The sequence below is a fragment of the Salvelinus alpinus genome, chromosome 7 (genome assembly GCF_045679555.1).
Source record: "Salvelinus alpinus chromosome 7, SLU_Salpinus.1, whole genome shotgun sequence".
NCBI lineage: Eukaryota > Metazoa > Chordata > Actinopteri > Salmoniformes > Salmonidae > Salvelinus > Salvelinus alpinus.
This window is the reverse complement of record NC_092092.1, coordinates 62,681,031-62,701,201: the sequence shown is the minus strand read 5'-3', so window position 1 is coordinate 62,701,201 and position 20,171 is coordinate 62,681,031.

Below are 20,171 nucleotides of genomic sequence, written 5' to 3'. Positions count from 1 at the left end.
ATAGTGAATGGGGTACGATTTGGGACACAGTTCTACTGTATCTGCTAGACTTGCGTCAGAAGTAGTCACAAGATATACCTTCCCCCAACCTCACCAACGTCATTTGCTTTTCTGAGATATACAGTGCATTCAGAAAGTATTCAGTCCCCTTGACTTTTTCCAAATATTTTTACATTACAGCCTTATTCTATAATTGATTAATTTTTTTTCTTCTTCTCATCAGGCTACCCCATAATGACAAAGTAAAAACAGGATTTTAGAAATGTGTGCAAATTTATATTAAACCCCCCCCCGGAAATATCACATTTACATAAGTATTCATACCCTTTACTCAGCAGTTTGTTAAAGCACCTTTGGCAGAGATTACAGCCTCGAGTCTTATTGGGTATGATGCTTCAAGCTTGGCACACCTGTATTTGGGGAGTTTCTCCCATTCTTCTTTGCAGATCCTCTCAATCTCTGTCAGGTTGGATGGGGAACATTGCTGCACAGCTATTTTCAGGTCTCTCCAGAGATGGTCGATCGGGTTCAAGTCTGTGCTCTGGCTGGGCCACTCAAGGACATTCAGAGACTTGTCCCAAAGCCTGCATTGTCTTGGCTGTAATCTTAGGGTTGTTGTCTTAGGGTACCCTTCCCCAGATCTGTGCCTCGACACAATCCTGTCTCGGAGATCTACGGACAATTCCTTCAACCTCATGGTTAAGATTTTGTTCTGACATGCACTGTCAACTGTGGGACCTTATATAGGTGCCTTTCCAACTCAGGACCAATCAAATCAAATGTTAGTCATCTGAGCCAAATACAACAAGTGTAGACTTTACTGTGAAATGCTTATTTTCAAAATGATGTGACGTGAAAGGATGTGACAAACTGAAACTAGCAACAGCAAGAAAAAGCCCCCTTTCTTATACACCGACTTCACTCCTCACTCTGCAACCTCACTTATTATCAAGTTTTAGAGTGGATAATAATAAAGATCATTTTTTAAGGATTTATAGGAGTTAATTTGGCTTTGTGTCACTTTAAATCCTAGTTGAATATATTGTTTAGTTAGATCAAAGGAAGTAATTGCCCTTGTTGATGTGGTTCATCTCCCTAATATCAGTTACTGGGAAATTACAAAACACTAGGAACACCTGCTCTTTCCATGACAAAGACTGACCAGGTGAATCCAGGTGAATGCAAATGATCCCTTATTGATGTCACCTGTTAAATCCACTTCAATCAGTGTAGATGAAGGGGAGGAGACCGGTTAAAGAAGTATTTTTATGCCTTGAGACAATTGAGACATGGACTGTGTATGTGTGCCGTTCAGAGGGTGAATGGGCAAGACAAAAGATTTAAGTGCCTTTGAACAGGGTTTGGTGGTAGGTGCCAGGCGTACCGGTTTGTGTCAAGAACTGCAACACTGCTGGGTTTTTCAACAGTTTCCCGTGTGTATCAAGAATGGTCCACCACCCAAAGGAGTCCATGCCCTAACGAATTGAGGCTGTTCTGAGGGCAAGAAGGGGTGCAACTCAATATTAGGATATTAATATTGTTCTTAATGTTTTGTCCACTCAGTGCATATACATATATGTCTTAATATTATATATTTTTATATATTTTTTCTAATTTCTCAGTATTACAGTGATGTTAATTTAGTCTGTTAAGTAACTGAATAGAATAAATTCGGAACTTAATGAATAGAAATATAATCTGAAACGCTAGAACTACTATGTCTATGAATGAGATGTACAGTATTTTCAATTATCATATGCATTATATTTAATGTCATACTTTTGTTTTGAGATGTGGATGTTAGAATGTTTTGTGTTTGTGGCGTGCATGCCTTGCATGTTTTCATGGCTGTGAAGAGGGGGTGTTTTAGACCGTTCCAGTGTGATGGTGGTCTTAGCTAGCCTGGCTGACATGACCATACACGAGGAAGAGCTGTTACTCACTGGTCTGGAAAGGAACCCGTTTGTTAACTCAATATTCACACAAAAATTGAGGGGGCGCATTGATTAGTTCTCTCAAGTGTTTTTTTATGATTATGTTTATCTGCTGGGTTGAGACGTCTTGTTGTTGTCCCCCACAGTGAAATTGGAGGCGGACTATGGATCCGTCTCCGTCGGTTCGTACGTCTCAGATACCACTGGACAGATTTTGATGAAACTTGGGTGAATTATGCAGTTTGCCGGAGAGATCCAGGTATTTACAAAAATACTCTGATTTGCCCAGGAGCGGCTCTCTAGTAATCAACTGAAATTCCAAACTTAGAAAATCCCTATCTCCTGTCCCGTTTGAGCTGCTGTCATGAATGTTTTCCACATATGCATGTCCTCGTGAGAAACACGTTCCCCATAAGGACCTTGATTTTGTAAAAACATTCTCTGTCACTAATCCACACAACAGTTTGAACAAATGTCACTAATCCTTGTTAAGAATTGAAAATCCAACAGTTGTAATGGAAGGGGGTGGCACTCGGGAGCTGTGTGTGGTTGTCCATGGGGGTGTTTGAGTGAGAGACTGGAGGAGAACCAACCAGTAAAAACACAGCCACATTCATTATCAACGCACCGAACAAAATCAAAACAGCCTTTCCAGACTCTGAAGTCAGGAAGACTTTGAGTTTGGTATCAGCCAGTCCAGTTCTTTGCAGCTCTGCTCTCATCACACCACTAGTCAACAGAGCCAGTGTGGTTAACTGCAGCTGTGGCTCTTTCCTGCGTGAAAAGCTTTACAATTCTCACCTTTCTATTCTCTCTCAGAAAATGTGAAACCTCATGTGACATGCATTTTTACACCAAGAGTACATTTTCTGGGTTATGTGTTAAGGTCAGTTGACAAACAGAACTTTGCCTCTAGCTCACATTGTATATACGCTTGATTTGTTGTAATTGTGTGTTTCAATCCATTGCATAGTATTTTATTGAGACTAATTATTTTTTTGACTGAGATCACATTCTCATTTACAGCAACAACCTGGGGAATAGTTAAAGGGGGACAAACGAGTCAATTGGAAGCTGGGAATGATTAGGTGGCCATGATGGGAAGGGCCAGATTGGGAATTTAGCCAGGACACCGGGATTAGCACACCTACTCTTACAATAAGTGCCATGGGGTCTTCAGTGACCACAGCAAGTCAGAACACCCTTTAACATCCCAGCCAAATAACAGCACCCTACACAGGGCAATCTGGGGCAAGAGTGCCTCCTACTGGCCCAAGAGTGCCTCCTACTGGCCCTCCAACACTACTTCCAAGCAACATCTGGTCTCCCATCCAGGGACCAACCTGGACTAACACTGCTTAGCTTCAGAGGCAAGCTAGCAGTAGAATGCAGGGTGGTATGCTGCTGACAAATTATGCACACTAATGTTATTGACTTGGAGCTACTATGAAGAGACTCTTGTCTTTCGGTCTTCATTCATTCTTTATTCTCCCTGTCTCTTAAAAAAAACTCTCTTTTGAGTATAACTCTCTTTTGGGTAAGAGTTATACTGTCACAAATGTAGAGATAATATCCCCAGAAAGATGGGGAAACGTTAGTTTCAGGTCCTGTTTTTGGTACGTAGTTGCAGAGTGAGCGTAGTTCTGGACTTAAAGGGAATGTCTTTTTTGGTGCCATCCTGGGTGAAAAGGAGTCTGGAACACGCTATGGGAAGTGAAGTGTAGATGGAGTTTCACAGGAAGTGACATGACAGTTTAGAGAAAGTCAAATGAGATGCCTGATGTCTCTGGAGGTCAACCAACACCAAGGTTATGGGAGAGTGGGGAAAGAGACATATGGCCAGCTGATATAGCGCAATGTTAAAGTAAACATTAAGGTCATTTAGCAGGCACTTTTATTCAAAGCTTCACATATAACACAGATTGTCGGTTTCAGTGTATGTGTATGCAAGACCAAACCCATAACTTTGGTGACGTACGCAAGCACCGTGCTTTGACCAACTGAAACAATGGAATGAGATGAGAATGACATCTCCACATGGTCAACACTGGAAAGGAAAGGAAAGGAAAGGGGGATACCTAGTCAGTTGTACAACTGAATGCATTCAACTGAAATGTGTCTTCCACATTTAACCCAACCCCTCTGAATCAGAGAGGTGCGGGGGGCTGCCTTAATCGACATCCACGTCTTCGGCAGGGAAAGTATCTAAGGAAAGCCCATTCTGACTGAGGAGGCCTGTGGTGAAGTACGTTTAGCCACTAGTCACACACTGACTTTATACATTTAAGTTAATTAGGGCCTCTCATATGCTCTAGAGGCACTTCATGATGATGTCAGAGCACTTCATATTGACCACCTATAGGGGTTTGGATTTGGAATTAGGCTTTAGACGGGTGCTTCCTGACTTGAATGTTCAAAATGTTCACATTGTTCTTAAAAAGCAGTGCTTTGAACAAAAGGGTATTTGACGCACTTTCCATTAAAGCTACAGTAGAGACAGCATGCATGATTTGAGGGTATGTCTGTGTCATATCTCTCAAATCTCATGTCGTTTGGTTTTTCATCCCGACTTGGTTTTCCATTCAGATAGAAATGGCCTTAGAGATTTGCTGTGGGCAGATGTAGCCGTAGCTAACCCTGCTCTTTCTCTTTCTCCACTGTAGGCTGCCTTCTGTCAGGTCACACTTCTATGTTAGATACCAGTGAATATTTCATGTTTTTTTTATAGCGATGCAAAGTGTACGTATCCGGACCATCAGTTATAGGTGAGCAAAGGTACACGATGCTTCTGCTGTCTCATTCTGATGAGGAGGAGGATGATGAGGAAGGAGGATGATGGGAAGGAGGATGATGAGGAGGAGGATGATGGGAAGGAGGATGATGAGGAGGAGGATGATGAGGAGGAGGATGATGGGAAGGAGGATGAGGGCATACTTAGAACTCGTTTGCTTCGTTTGTATTGCAGTGCCATATCAAGAACAATAATCATTTTCAAAAAGGCATACACGTCAAACTAAAACAGTGATGTTTTTAAAGTAATACATTGGTTTTATTGTCTGTTATCTTTTTGGACTAATACCATATAGGTAACCATAAGGGCTGCCGTCATTGGAAACATCTTAAATGTCACTTGATATTTGACACTTGACACTCCCCTCGCTCAAAACAAAAGCAGGATATCAGTATCAGCCTCATCAGTATAAAGCTGACCACAGCTCCAATCCAAACCACCACACAGCAAAAACCCTCTTCCTATACAAAAACCACCGAGAATGAAAACACAGAGGAACACTTGGCTAGAGCGTCATCATCTCTTCCCCCACAGACCAGTAGGAGAGGGCAGATTATTATTGCTCTAATTATGGATGTGACTGTGTAAGCGATTCACTGTATTATGAAAGTATTACTTAAGTATTTTATATTTTTGTACAGGCATATACATTCCTACCTCATTCAGAAAGCATGTTCCCATGGTATATCGAATGTATAAAACCACATGTGCAATGTACTGTACTTCAAGCATTGTTTACTGTCAAAATACCAATAAAAAGAACTGGACTGAAATGTGTTTTTTCATCAAATAGATAACAAATGACCAAAAACACAAGGTCAGTGGAAACACAAACATAATGTACGTCAGTCACCTTATCTCATTCCTTTTCTGGACGGGGTTGATCAGGTTGCACAAACAGTGTGTGTGTGCGTGTGCGCCTGCCTGCCAGTGCAGTTGTTGTCTGTGGTGTATGCTTAGCCTGTGTGTGCTTGTGCGTGTGTAATACTCTTCCTCTCATTCTGTGGAGAAAATAGTTTTGTCCTGCTTCTCTCTGACTACAAGTGGAGCAATTTGCTTTGTATATACAGTGAATAAATGTAGAGCTATAGATCTGCTTGTACAGACTATTTACTAATTATCATCATAACTGTAGCATCATTAATGAACCTGTCTGAGTATTGTCCTCAGGCTGCCCCCTGCTGGTTCATTCTTACCAGGGTTGGTTAATGAACCTGTCTGAGTGTTGTCTCTTATCAGGAGTCCTCAGGCTGCCCCCTGCTGGTTAATTCTTACCAGGGTTGGTTAATGAACCTGTCTGAGTGTTGTCTCTTATCAGGAGTCCTCAGGCTGCCCCCTGCTGGTTCATTCTTACCAGGGTTGGTTAATGAACCTGTCTGAGTGTTGTCTCTTATCAGGAGTCCTCAGGCTGCCCCCTGCTGGTTCATTCTTACCAGGGTTGGTTAATGAACCTGTCTGAGTGTTGTCTCTTATCAGGAGTCCTCAGGCTGCCCCCTGCTGGTTCATTCTTACCTGGGTTGGTTAATGAACCTGTCTGAGTATTGTCTCTTATAAGGAGTCCTCAGGCTGCCCTCTGCTGGTTCATTCTTACCAGGGTTGGTTAATGAACCTGTCTGAGTGTTGTCTCTTATCAGGAGTCCTCAGGCTGCCCCCTGCTGGTTCATTCTTACCAGGGTTGGTTAATGAACCTGTCTGAGTGTTGTCTCTTATCAGGAGTCCTCAGGCTGCCCCCTGCTGGTTCATTCTTACCAGGGTTGGTTAATGAACCTGTCTGAGTGTTGTCTCTTATAAGGAGTCCTCAGGCTGCCCCCTGCTGGTTAATTCTTACCAGGGTTGGTTAATGAACCTGTCTGAGTGTTGTCTCTTATCAGGAGTCCTCAGGCTGCCCTCTGCTGGTTCATTCTTACCAGGGTTGGCCATGGCAGATCCTGAGAGGTTAGCCATAACCCTAACCCTAGCTTAATGTCCACACCCCGGCTCAACCTTGACCCTAGCTTCATGTCCACACCCCGGATCAACCTTGACCCTAGCTTCATGCCCAAACCCCGGCTCAACCCTAACCCTAGCTTCATGTCCAAACCCTCGTTCAACCTTGACCCTAGCTTTGTGTCCACACCCTGGCTCAACCATAACCCTAACCCTAGCCATAACCCTAACCCTAGCCATAACCCTAACCCTAGCCATAACCCTAACCCTAACTCTAGCCATAACCCTAACCCTAGCCATAACCCTAAATCTAGCCATAACCCTAACTCTAGCCATAACCCTAACTCTAGCCATAACCCTAACTCTAGCCATAACCCTAACCCTAACTCTAACACCAGCCATTACCCTAACTCTAACACCAGCCATTACCCTAACTCTAACACTAGCCATTACCCTAACTCTAACACTAGCCATAACCCTAACACCAGCCATTACCCTAACTCTAACACCAGCCATAACCCTAACTCTAACACCAGCCATTACCCTAACTCTAACACTAGCCATAACCCTAACACCAGCCATTACCCTAACTCTAACACCAGCCATTACCCTAACTCTAACACTAAAGCCTGTACACACTTATAGATTGATCATCACTGATGTAAAGAGAGTTTTGTTTGCATATTTAATCTGAAATAACCCCTTATCCAAATTGTGTTGTGCCTTTTTGTCTGTATGTTGATATAGCAGGACGTTGTTTGTTCTGCGTGCCTCGTCCCTCTTGGAATCAGAATGCCTCTGTTTGCCTCTTTGGAATCACTCAGCTATTGCCATAGAAACCAGAGGATATTGGGTTTCTGACACGTTCCCACAAACAACTGATCACGCCCTGAAAACAGTCTTAGGTTTACAATTATCGGACACTGTATTAAAAACATATTTTTTTATCAATTCACTATACAGATACACAGAGAGGTATAAAAAAGTGTGCAGGTATAATCAGTCATGTATTAATTGTATACAGCAACACGAAAATGTCCTTAAGCACACCATAGATACACAATACATAATCATGTTGTTTTCTTGGCTCAATCTCACATTATATAGTGAATGAACAGTCTGTTGGTGCCATATTTCTCATTTGGAACAGTCTATTGGCTAGATCTATGTCTATAATTCAGTGCCATTTGTCATAGATCAGCATCTATTTGCCATCGTGTCGATTCAGCAGGCATCTACTGTTACAGTGAAACTGTGGTGTCTTGTCATTGTACATCTCATGTCATATATATCTATAGTCTGTTAATGAGGTTCAGTGTCTGGTAGCTCTATATACCTGTGAGGATGCAAACTCGTAAACGGGCCTCCTTCCAGACACAACAACAATCTGAGATCCACTGAGAGATCAGAGGATTTTTGACCGTAGAGCTCTCCCTCTCTCTCTCCTCCTCCTTACTCTCTCTTTCCCTCTCTTCGTCCCCCTTATTTTCTTTGTTTATTAATGGGCTACTTATCCTAGCCTGTAGCTGTTCTGCAGATCCCTGTGTAGGTGTGCATGTCTGTGGGGGCTGTGTGGTGAGGTCAGAGGGGGAGGGGCCACAGTCAGGGGTTGCTGTGTCACTGAACTCAGGGCAGCTGCTCTTACGATTCTGCTGGAAGTCAGAGGGCAGGTCAGAGAGGCAAGAGCGGGGGTAACTGTGTGCCCAAGGGTGGGACTGGCCCTCAGACACCACCCCATGTCTCCTTAAACCCAATTCCCTGATTGACAGGTGGAGTGAGCGGGGCTGCCGTACAGGAACTCTAAGGGGTCTGACGCACCAAGGCAACCAAACTCAGGTTCATCGCAGTTGGAATCTTTCCCCTGTCTGCCGCATACAGTGATGAAGTCAGAGTACATCCCAGGCCTGTCCTTCCCATGGGACTTTTCCCTGTGACAACGTGCAGTGGTCTTTGGAGAGTTTTCATCTTGAACAGCGAGCCGTGGCAGCCTTGGCCTCTGGTGCAGCGATACCTGCTGGCGAGGGTTGATGATGTCATTGGTGTGAAGGGAGGTGGGGTGAGCCAGGTGGCAGATGGACAGCAGGTAGTCCTCTGAGGAGAGGGTGTGTGGACAGGGCCCTGGGTGGGCGGTAGGCCGGGCAGAGTGAAGGGTGTTGGACTGGTTTGTCTGGTTCATGTCTCTGACCATGTCCTCGTAGCCCTCGCTGATAGTGGGCAGCTGTAATCTCCTCTTCTGGGACACCGGTTTGGACATGGGACTCTTGGCTGCTGGGAGAGATGGACATAGAAATACGTCAGTCACCAAGAGATAATATTTTAATCATATCGGAGTGGCTGTCCTCATGGACGTGGGGTCTGACATTTGGGAAATGGGTATCTTATGCATACTCTGATTAATCATCTTTGATAACTGCTCCTTTCAATGCTCCCCACAGAACCACATCAACACCATTCTATACCTGGTAACCTAACACCATTCTATACCTGGTAACCTAACACCATTCTATACCTGGTAACCTAACACCATTCTATACCTGGTAACCTAACACCATTCTATACCTGGTAACCTAACACCATTCTATACCTGGTAACCTAACACCATTCTATACCTGGTAACCTAACACCATTCTATACCTGATAACCTAACACCATTCTATACCTGGTAACCTAACACCAGTCTATACCTGCTAACCTAACACCATTCTATACCTGCTAACCTAACACCAGTCTATACCTGCTAACCTAACACCATTCTATACCTGGTAACCTAACACCATTCTATACCTGGTAACCTAACACCATTCTATACCTGCTAACCTAACACCAGTCTATACCTGCTAACCTAACACCATTCTATACCTGGTAACCTAACACCATTCTATACCTGGTAACCTAACACCATTCTATACCTGGTAACCTAACACCATTCTATACCTGGTAACCTAACACCATTCTATACCTGGTAACCTAACACCATTCTATACCTGGTAACCTAACACCATTCTATACCTGGTAACCTAAGCCCCACAGATCCTTCTATTTCTCTACACTTATTCCCGCTCTCCTCTCCTCTCCTCTGTTTTCTCAGAAGGAGCTGTGTAAATACGTCCGTGAGACAAACACACCATGACCATAGCTACATAAACACACTGGTATATAAATACCATAGATACCAGACCAGCCAGCCAGAACCAGCCAGAACCACATACTGTAGCCTACATTTTCTTATGCCACCCATATTGTTTCAGCCCTGAATGCAGCCCACAGAGTATTTCAGTACCAACCTCAATGTCAAAAATAGCTCCAGCCAAACCCTAAAGCCTCTGTCAGTATCCTTCAAGTTGGAACAACTGCTAAATATAGAACCACACCTAGCTGGAATACAGTGACTCAGAACCATACTAGCATCCGTCCTATACATAGCAAAGATACAGGTAATTGCCAAAATAATGGAAACACCAACATAGAGTGTCTTAATAGGGAACTGGGCCACCATGAGCTGCCAGAGCAGCTTGATTGCAGCGTGGCATAGATTCTACAAGTGTCTGGAACTCTATTGGAGGGATGCCACACCGTTCTTCCACGAGAAATTACATCATTTGGTGATTTGTTAATGGTGGTGGTAAACACTGTCTCAGGCGCCACTCCAGAATCTCCCTTAAGTGTTCAATTGGGTTGAGATGTGGTGACTGAGACGGCCATGGCATATGGTTTACATTGTTTTCATGCTCATCAAACCATTCAGTGATGACTCATGCCCTGTGGACGGAGGCATTGTCATCCACTCCCATCAGGATAGAAGTGCTTCCCCATAGGTTGAAGGTGATTTTATTTATTGTTATTTAACCTTTATTTAAACTAGGCAAGTCAGTTAGGAACAAATTCTTATTTACAATGACGGCCAACTCTGGCCAAACCCTAACCCGGACGACGCTGGGCCAATTGTCCATTATTTTGGCAGTTACCTGTATATTAGAATCATGTATATAACCTAATACAGTAGATAAACCTGTAGGTTTAATGGTATGTAGCACAACTGCTTTGCAGACTCACCTGTAATAAAAGGTGTAGTGTATATCCAAGTCTTTTCTCTGCTCCTGTAGCGTGTGGCTTCTCTCGTTAACTCTTCAGGAGAATCTGTGAATGAACGTCTGTGCAGATAAGATCTGGCTGCTTTAAAACAAGAGAAGCAGCGATGCTGGTCTCTGAGCGCACTCTGTGGCTCTAACTGTCTCTGACTGTGTCTGTCCTGAGGCAGCAGTAGACTGCAGATTTATCTCCTCCCTCTCTCTCTCCTTCCCTCTCTCCCTCAGTCTGCCCTGATTCTAAATATAGCATCACCCTCCATTTCCTATCCCTGAGCACCGTCATTGGACGACTGTGTTGATGGAGGGAGACAGAAAGAGAGGGGTAGATGAAGAGATTGAGTAAAAAAATATCTAGATATTTTTTAAAGAGAACAGAGGTAAAAGTGGGGGCAGGTTGAGAGAGTTGTGGTAAAATAACATTTCTCAATCAACCCTTGTTTAATACCAGGCTGTAATTAGCGTGCGTGTGTGTGTGTGTGTGTGTGTGTGTGTATATATATATATATTTGGACAGTGAAGCTAAATCTTTTAATTCTGCTCTATGCTCCAGGATTTTAAATGTTTCATATGAGGCGACAGTACAGAATGTCACCTTTTATTTGAGGGTATTTTCATACATATCTGTTTTACTGTTTAGAAATGAAAGCACTTTGTGTATCTAGTCCCCACGTTTGAAGTCATAGGTATTTGGTATTTATAGTATATTAAAGTAGTCAAAAGTTTAGTAGTCCCATATTCCTTGCACGCAATGACTACATCAAGCTTGTGACTCTACAAGTGGGTTGGATGCATTTGTTTTGGTTGTGCTTTTCCCAATAGGAACTGAATGGTGCCATATTGGAGTCACTTTTATTGTAAGCAAGAATAGAATATGTTTCTGAATACTTCTAGATTCATGTGGATGCTACCACAACTATGAATAATCATGAATGAATCGTGAATTATGATAAGTGAGAAAGTTACAGAGGAACATCATACCCTCAAAACATGTTTTGTTGTAGCCTCTGAACGGCATCTAACTCATCATTTTTCAGGATTCATTCAGGATTTTTCTTAATCATGGGATTATCAGGATTAATTTAGAAGTGTTCACAACATCTTATCTACTCACTTAGAAAGAAAATAACTCCAGTCATCATTCACCATTCAGTTACTATTGGGCAAAACAGAACCCAAAACACATAAAAAACAAACTGCAAATTCATCCAACGAGTTTGTAGAGTCACAAGCTTGATGTAGTCATTGCGTGTAAGGAATATCTACCCTGATCAGCCAATACCATCAAGGAGCTATTGAAGAGTTTTGAATCTGCTTTGAATAGTCAGAAGTACCACTTTAACCTATTACAGACTCTTCTGAATATCTGGACCCAATCAACAACATTAACTATTATTTACATTATATGAACTTTGTACAGTGGACTCTTCACCAGAAGCCAAGTCTACCCACGTCACTCTGTGTACGTGTATCCTAGGGATTTGTCTACCGTTAAAGCATTAAGCATTTATTTTGTCCAAACAGTGTCGAAAGATTATGTGTTTGTGTGATTGTCTCCACCCCCCTCCAGGTAATGGGCAAGACGAAAGATTCAAGTGCCTTTGGACAGGGTATGGTAGTAGGTGCCAAGTGCACTGGTTTGAGTGTGTCAAGAACTGCAACACTGCTTGGTTTTTTACGCTCAACAGTTTCCTGTGTGCATCAAGAATCGTCCACCGCCCAAACGACATCCAGCCAACTTGACACAACTGTGGGAAGCATTGGACTCAACATGGGCCAGCATCCCTGTGGAAAGATTTCGACACCTTGTAGAGTCCATGCCCCGACGAATTAAGGCAGTTCTGAAGGCAAAAGAGGGTACAAATCAATATTAGGAAGGTGTTATTAATGTTTTGTACACTCAGTGTATATTTATATCTCTGGATTTTGACGTTGCTAGTTCTGATATTTCTTAAAACCTTTTCTCAATATAGGGGGTGCTGTTTCAACGTTAGCATTTATCGTCTCCAAATTAAACTGCCTCATACTCAATTCTTGCTCGTACAATATGCATATTATTATTACTATTGGATAGAAAACAATCTCTAGTTTCTAAAACCGTTTGAATTATGTCTGTGGGTGAACCAGAACTCTTTCTACAGCGAAACTCATGACAGGACATGCGAAGCTCTGAAAAATAGTCTCTGATCTCGGATCAGTTGAAAACTCTGTGTGTGCCCTATGGCTTGACATGAACTGCACCCGCCTTCCCCTGGATGTCAGTAACCAATGAGAAGTGGAATGGTGTCTCTACGTGTTTGTCAGAGTTTATAAAAGGGAGTGGAGTGAGATGACCCTTCCTTTTGACGCTCGCCAGGACGCAAGGGAGGACATCAGAATCGCATGCTCAAAAGCTCTCGTTATTGATCAAAGATCTATCCGTCTGTGATTTAGTTCGATATAGGTGTTAGAAACAACATAACGAAGTTATTTGAAACCGATTTATATCAGTTCATGCGAGTATATTGCTATTTTTCTGAATTTCCTTAGTATTGCGTTTGACGATTTGGGCATGTGTGTGCCGTGAAGCTATCGTTAGCTGCTAGTTCTGAAGTTGAGGAGGTCGTTTTACAACAAAGCAACGATACTTTTGGACAAAGGACACATTGCCCAAGATACTGATGGAAGCTCGTCCAAAAGTAAGAGTTATTTATGATTTTATTCCGTATTTATGTGGAAAAATTTAAACGCAGTTGTCGGCCATTTTTTGCGGCACTAGTCTGGCTGTAACTCACAATGTATGTCTTGTAACGTTAATTTTAAAAATCTAAATCAGCGGTTGCATTAATAACCAATGCATCTTTCATTAGCTGTCCAACCTGTATTTTTTTAGTCAATCTAATCGATAAATAATCGTAATCATAGGTGCCTTTCCAAGATGGCGCCGGCCCGAATGCATACCATGTTTTGACAGATTACATTGCATAACCAAGATTTTTGATGCTAAATATGCACATTTTCGAACAAACTCTATATGCATTGTGTAATATGATGTTACAGGACTGTCATCTGAAGAATTCTGAGAAGGTTAGTGAAAAAATTAATATATTTTGGTGGCGATAACGTTATCGACCCTTTTGGCTTGATTCAATGCTGGGTGATGTTAGCTCATGTGATATGCTAATATAACGATATATTGTGTTTTCCCTGTAAAACACTTAGAAAATCTGAAACATTGTCTGGATTCACAAGATCTGTGTCTTTCGATTGCTGTCTGCTGTGTATTTTTCAGAAATGTTTTAGGATGAGTATTTTGGTAATTGACGTCGGTCTCTGTAATTATTCCGGCTGCTTCCAACGCTATTTCAGATTGCAGCTGCAATGTAGAAATGTGATTTATACCTGAAAAATGCACATTTCTCTAAAAAAACTTATCCTATACCATAAATATGTTATCAGACTGTCATCTTATGAAGTTGTTTCTTGGTTAGTGGCTATATATATCTTTATTTAGTCGAAATTGTGATAGCTGCCCATGCAGGAAAAAAATGGTGGAGAAAAAAAAGTTGTGTCTTTTGCTATTGTGGTTAGCTAATACATTTACATATTGTGTCTTCCCTGTAAAACATTTTAAAAATCAGAAATGATGGCTGGATTCACAAGATCTGTATCTTTCATCTGGTGTCTTGGACTTGTGATTTAATGATATTTAGATGCTTGTATTTACTTGTGACGCTATGCTAGGCTATGCTAGTCAGCTTTTTTACTGTGGGGGGTGCTCCCGGATCCGGGATGAGTACCAACTAAAAGTTAATTTCGTTATTTTTCTGTGTTGGATTTGTGTGTATTGTTTTGTATTGCGAGTTATTACTGAACTGTTGGAGCTATGTGTGTGTGTGTGTGTGTGTGTGTGTGTGTGTGTGTGTGTGTGTGTGTGTGTGTGTGTGTGTGTGTGTGTGTGTGTGTGTGTGTGTGTGTGTGTGTGTGTGTGTGTGTGTGTGTGTGTGTGTGTGTGTGTGTGTGTGTGTGTGTGTGTGTGTGTGTGTGTGTGTGCATATATGAAGAGATAATTTACACTCAATCTTCACATCCCATCTATAGAAAGATCCCTTAATTGTTTTATACTCTAATGTGAGTAGTCAAAAGAGATAGCAGCTAGCGATTACCTCACTCTAAACACTACTTTACACTCACCATACACTCACCACACACTCACCACACACACACACAGTGGTTAGAGAATTATATGGCCATAAATAAAAAGGTTGAAACGCATGCTGTCAGTACAGCGTGACCAGCGTTACTTCATCTAGCCCTGATGAACAGGAGGTAGCACAGGGGAACTACAGCCTGACTCAAAGGTAACACTACTGACTGTTCTCAACAACAATATGATGACACATATGCTCTGAGATCAATACGGGACATTCAGAAAGAACAGGAACAAAGCATTCATAGGAATGCTGTAACATGACATCACAAACTCTGTTATGTTTGACAGGCTGAGAAACAATACTGAAGTTAAAGGGAAAATTGTCAGACATAAATTTGCTTTAAAATAACCAAATATAACCCCCCCCCCCCCCCCCCCCCACACACACACACACTTATTAGAATAGAAGAGATAGGAATTTGGGGAGAGGAGAGAGAGAGAGACAGAGGAGACAGAGAGCGACAGAGAGAGACAGAGGAGACAGAGGAGTCAACCTGCTTTCTGTGGCATTGAGCCATTGATGTCTACCAGCAGGATGTCACTTACCAAATGTATTTTCTATGTAACGGTGATATAACCAACCTCGTTGTGTTTCGTGGATTTCATGGAACTGGAGGAAAACAAACATCCTTGTGTGTCAGTTTGAACCAATGACCAGCTATACATACATTTTCCAGAATCCTAAATTGGCACATCTCTTACGTCTTTCCAGAGTTATAAATTGCACAGAAACAACAATAGGCGTCTTTCAGTCTTCCTGTGGCTGATGCTCATACATTGAGGATAGATATCGCTTGGATTTTTTAGAGAGTTCAAAGCACTAACAAATCATACAAAAAATAAAATGACCAGTTAAAGCTAGAATCCTTAGTTGCTACACTGAACAAAAATATAAACGCAACATGCAATAATTTCAAAGATTTGACTGAATTACAGCTCATATAAGGAAATCGGTCAATTTAAATGAATTCATTAGGCTCTAATATCGAAAAAATAAAGGTTAAATAAAATAACATATTTTAATAATCTAGGGATTTCACATGACTGGGAATACAGATATGCATTTGTTGGACACAGATACCTTAAAAAAACAGGTAGGTGTGTGGATCAGAAAACTATTCAGTATCTGGTGTGACCACTATTCGCCTCATGCAGCACGACACATCTCCTTCGCATAGAGTTGATCAGGCTGTTGATTGTGACTGTGCAAAGTTGCTGGATATGAGGCAGGAACTGGAACACGCTGTCATACACGTTGATCCAGTGCATCCCAAACGTGCTCAATGGGTGATATGTCTGGTGAGTATAGCTGTTACCGAGACTGTATTACCGTCACACCGGCAGTCATGAGTCATGACCGCAGTAAAATTCCACATGACCGTTGAGTCATGGTAATCTCCTCTTATGCCCTCTGGATATGCGTTGGTAGTACCCAACTTGATAACGACCATCAGGTCCTAATGACCTGGCACTCAGGGCTCTATTGTCCCTCTAACCACTCTGACATGAATGAAAATGCAATCAAAAATCACATCAAAACGGTATGGTCCATTTCAAACTCACCTCACTGTGATGATCAATGTGAAGAAAGAAGTTCAACAGCAGGTTGAAACTGAGTGTAAAACATGGTCCTTGTGGATGTTGTTTCAAAGCCTAACACCAAAATGGACAGCTTTGATAAGGTGATGATTCATTCAAAACATCCATATGGATAGGCTTATATGAGCACAAGCCCCCCTAAAATTACCTACATTCAAATTATGATTGTGCTGTTATACAATAATTAGCCTACCGCATATTACGCACGGCAGAATCCCCCCCCCCCCCCCCCCCCTATACTCGCCTATACTCCAAAATTAAACAAATTTGAGTAGTGTGGACTCTATTATTATGCATACTGTATGAACTGGTTACCTTATGCTACGCTGCAAAATGTCTATCCATGAGTCTGGGAGAAAACGTATAGCCCTAGGCGATGCTGTTGGTTCATTGATTGTGCCGGGTGGCTTACAGTTAGCCTACAATTATGGTGAATTTGTATTTGACGTTGAATAGCCTATTAATAGGGAATTGTTTATATTTTCTTAATGAATTGAGTGATACATTACCTTTAGCTATACATAATCTCTCACCTCCATGTGTTTCTAATCTCCTGCTCTCTCTCCTTTTTTCCTTTCCCCAGCATGCAGAGGGGCTGGCAACAGTTTAGTGAAATACGTTAAGTTGCAAAAACATGTTACTATCGATGTTTCTTTACACATTTCACTTGGTTTCCCAAATTAAGCACTGGATAGCTGCAGGAACATGGTTGGAGAGCCCATGGCATACAGAGTATGGGGCGGAATATCACCTGATAGGCAGCGAGAGCATGCTCCTCAAACAGTGATGATGCGTGGAGTGAAATAAGTTCTCCTATATTTATTTCTCAGCTGCTCATATTAAGCACATATAAAACCGAAGTAGCTCACCCAGTATCATTGAAAAACCGCCCTGCGGGAAAGCGTGTGGCCTCCATACGCTATTCGAGTGCATAAAGATGCATTTTTCCCATGCCCCTGTTCTTGCCCTTTTGATAATGGGCCATTCTAAATCAATTTTTATTTTACATATTAGTAAACATACGATTAAATTGAGAATAGTCTGATGGGTGAAAATATGATCACTTGATGAGAGAACAGCTGTGCAGCCTGCGGCAACCTTCTCAAATTATCAATAGCCTATAGCCGCATAATGTTGCCTATATACAGTATCTTTTGATTTCTAAGGCATTCTAAGGTTTGTATCATTACAAAAGTTGCCAAATAACTCTACATTTACCGTTTCAAATGATAACTTTTCACTCAACTTAGCCACATCCTATGTGCACTAGCTCCGGAATGGGAAAAATGTAATTTCTATTCAATTCAGCTAAATTAAATTATATTTATCTTATTATAAAATAATTTAAAGAGGTGTCCATATACTTTGTATATATAGTGTAACTAATAAATGCCTCATAAGCTTAGTTCGACTGTCATACTCCATCAGTTTCCAAAATATAAGCTTGTTTTACTCCAATGTTTGTAAACGATTTAAATGTTAACAAACACTGTATAGCCTCAAAACATGGTTAAAAACAGAATATTGATATAGAATATTGATATTAAGTTCCCGAGTGGAGTAGGCATTGCATCTCAGTGATAGAGGCCTCACTACAGATCCTGGTTCGATTTCAGGCTGTATCACAACCGGCCGTGATCGGGAGTCCCATAGGGAGGCGCACAATTGGCCCAGCGTCGTCTGGGTTTTACCGGGATAGGCTGTCATTGTAAAATAAGAATTTGTTCTTAACTGACTTGCCTAGTAAAATAAATGTTAAAAAATGGATGGATGGTCAGTCCGAGTATCCATAGCTACACTATATACAGTTGAAGTCCGAAGTTTACATACACCTTAGCCAAATACAATGACGGCCTACCCCAGCCAAACCCTAACCCGGTGTCACGACTCCGCCCGTTTCTTTGTGCGGGATTGTTTATTGTAAGCCTGGTGGTTTGTTACAGACATACGTGTTTGTGCATGTTCGTGTATAGTGCTGGACTGTTTTCGTTCCCCGTGTCTGGGGCAGTTTATTTTGAGCACCCAGTGTTGAGTGGGGTGGCCGAGGTTCATCGTGTTGCATTAAAAGAACATTCTATCGAACTCTCTGTTTTCCTGCGCCTGACTTCACACTCCGACACCCAGTACCTTACACCCGGACAACGCTGGGCCAATTGCGCGTCACCCTATGGGACGCTGAGCCACTCGGGAGCCCCTGTAAAGTTTGGTGGATGAGGAATAATGGTCTGGGGCTGTTTTTCATGGTTTGAGCTAGGCCCCTTATTTCCAGTGAAGTATATTATTAACAATATTAACACTACAGCATTCAATGACATTGTAGACGATTCTGTGCTTCCAACTTTGTGGCAACAGTTTTGGGAAGGCCCTTTCCTGTTTCAAAATGACAATGCAGCCCGTGCCCAAAGCGAGGTCCATACAGAAATGGTTTGTCGGTGTGGAGGAACTTGACTGGCCTGCACAGAGCCCTGACCTCAACCCCATCGAACACCTTTGGGATGAATTGGAACGCCGACTGTGAGCCAGGCCTTATCAGCCAACATCAGTGCCCGACCTCACTAATGCTCTTGTGGCTGAATGGAAGCAAGTCCCCGCAACAATGTTCCAACATCTAGCGGGAAAGCCTTCCCAGAAGAGTGGAGGCTGTTATAGCAGCAAAGGGGGGACCAACTTCATATTAATGCCCATTAATTTTGGAATGAGATGTTCGACGAGCAGGTGTCCACATACTTTTGGTCAATTACTGTATGTCTATGCATTTGAGAGGGGTTACATTTCTCCAGGCTCTTTCCTCAGCTTTTGACCAAAACAGAGGCGAGGGTGACCGCTTTGCTATTATTTCAATTAAAGGACTCTAGCTTTAAATGTGAAAAGAAAATCATCTTAAAACAACAAACAGAAGATCAGCACAACTGGCTAAGAACAACCTGTTCTTGGTCTGTAACAAACATTTGATCTGGATTTATAAGTGGACGCTCAACATGAAAGGGACACAATGTAAACCGTTACTGTGAATTACCTCCTCACCGACACGTGTTTCCTACTGAATTCTGAGAAAGTCGAAAGAACATCCTTCTACAGCAGAAATGGTCTAATCTAATATCTACGTATGTTCTTGTTCTGTTCTTGTTGTTCTGTGCCCGTGCTGATAAGATCAGGGTGAGAGAGATTAGAGGAACAACTGCTGCAGCTTTGGGGACACTTAATTCATCAACATGAAGTCAACTCTCACATGCTAAATCACACATTATAAATAGCCATGTTTTACAGCCTCAGTCATCAAGGCTCTCCCCTGTCTCCAAACCTTTCATAGCTGTTGTTCTTCATGTGTGATGGGATAGTGTCATAGTGATGGGAAAGACAGCAGTTCAAGTGATGCCTGTCACACTACATCGTGACATATCCATTACCTATCGACAAGGATACAGCACAGTATTCTCACACATAGGTGCACACACACACACACACACACACACACACACACACACACACACACACACACACACACACACACACACACACACACACACACACACACACACACACACACACACACACACACACACACACACTCACACACACACACACACACACACACACACACACACACACACACACACACACACACACACACACACACACACACA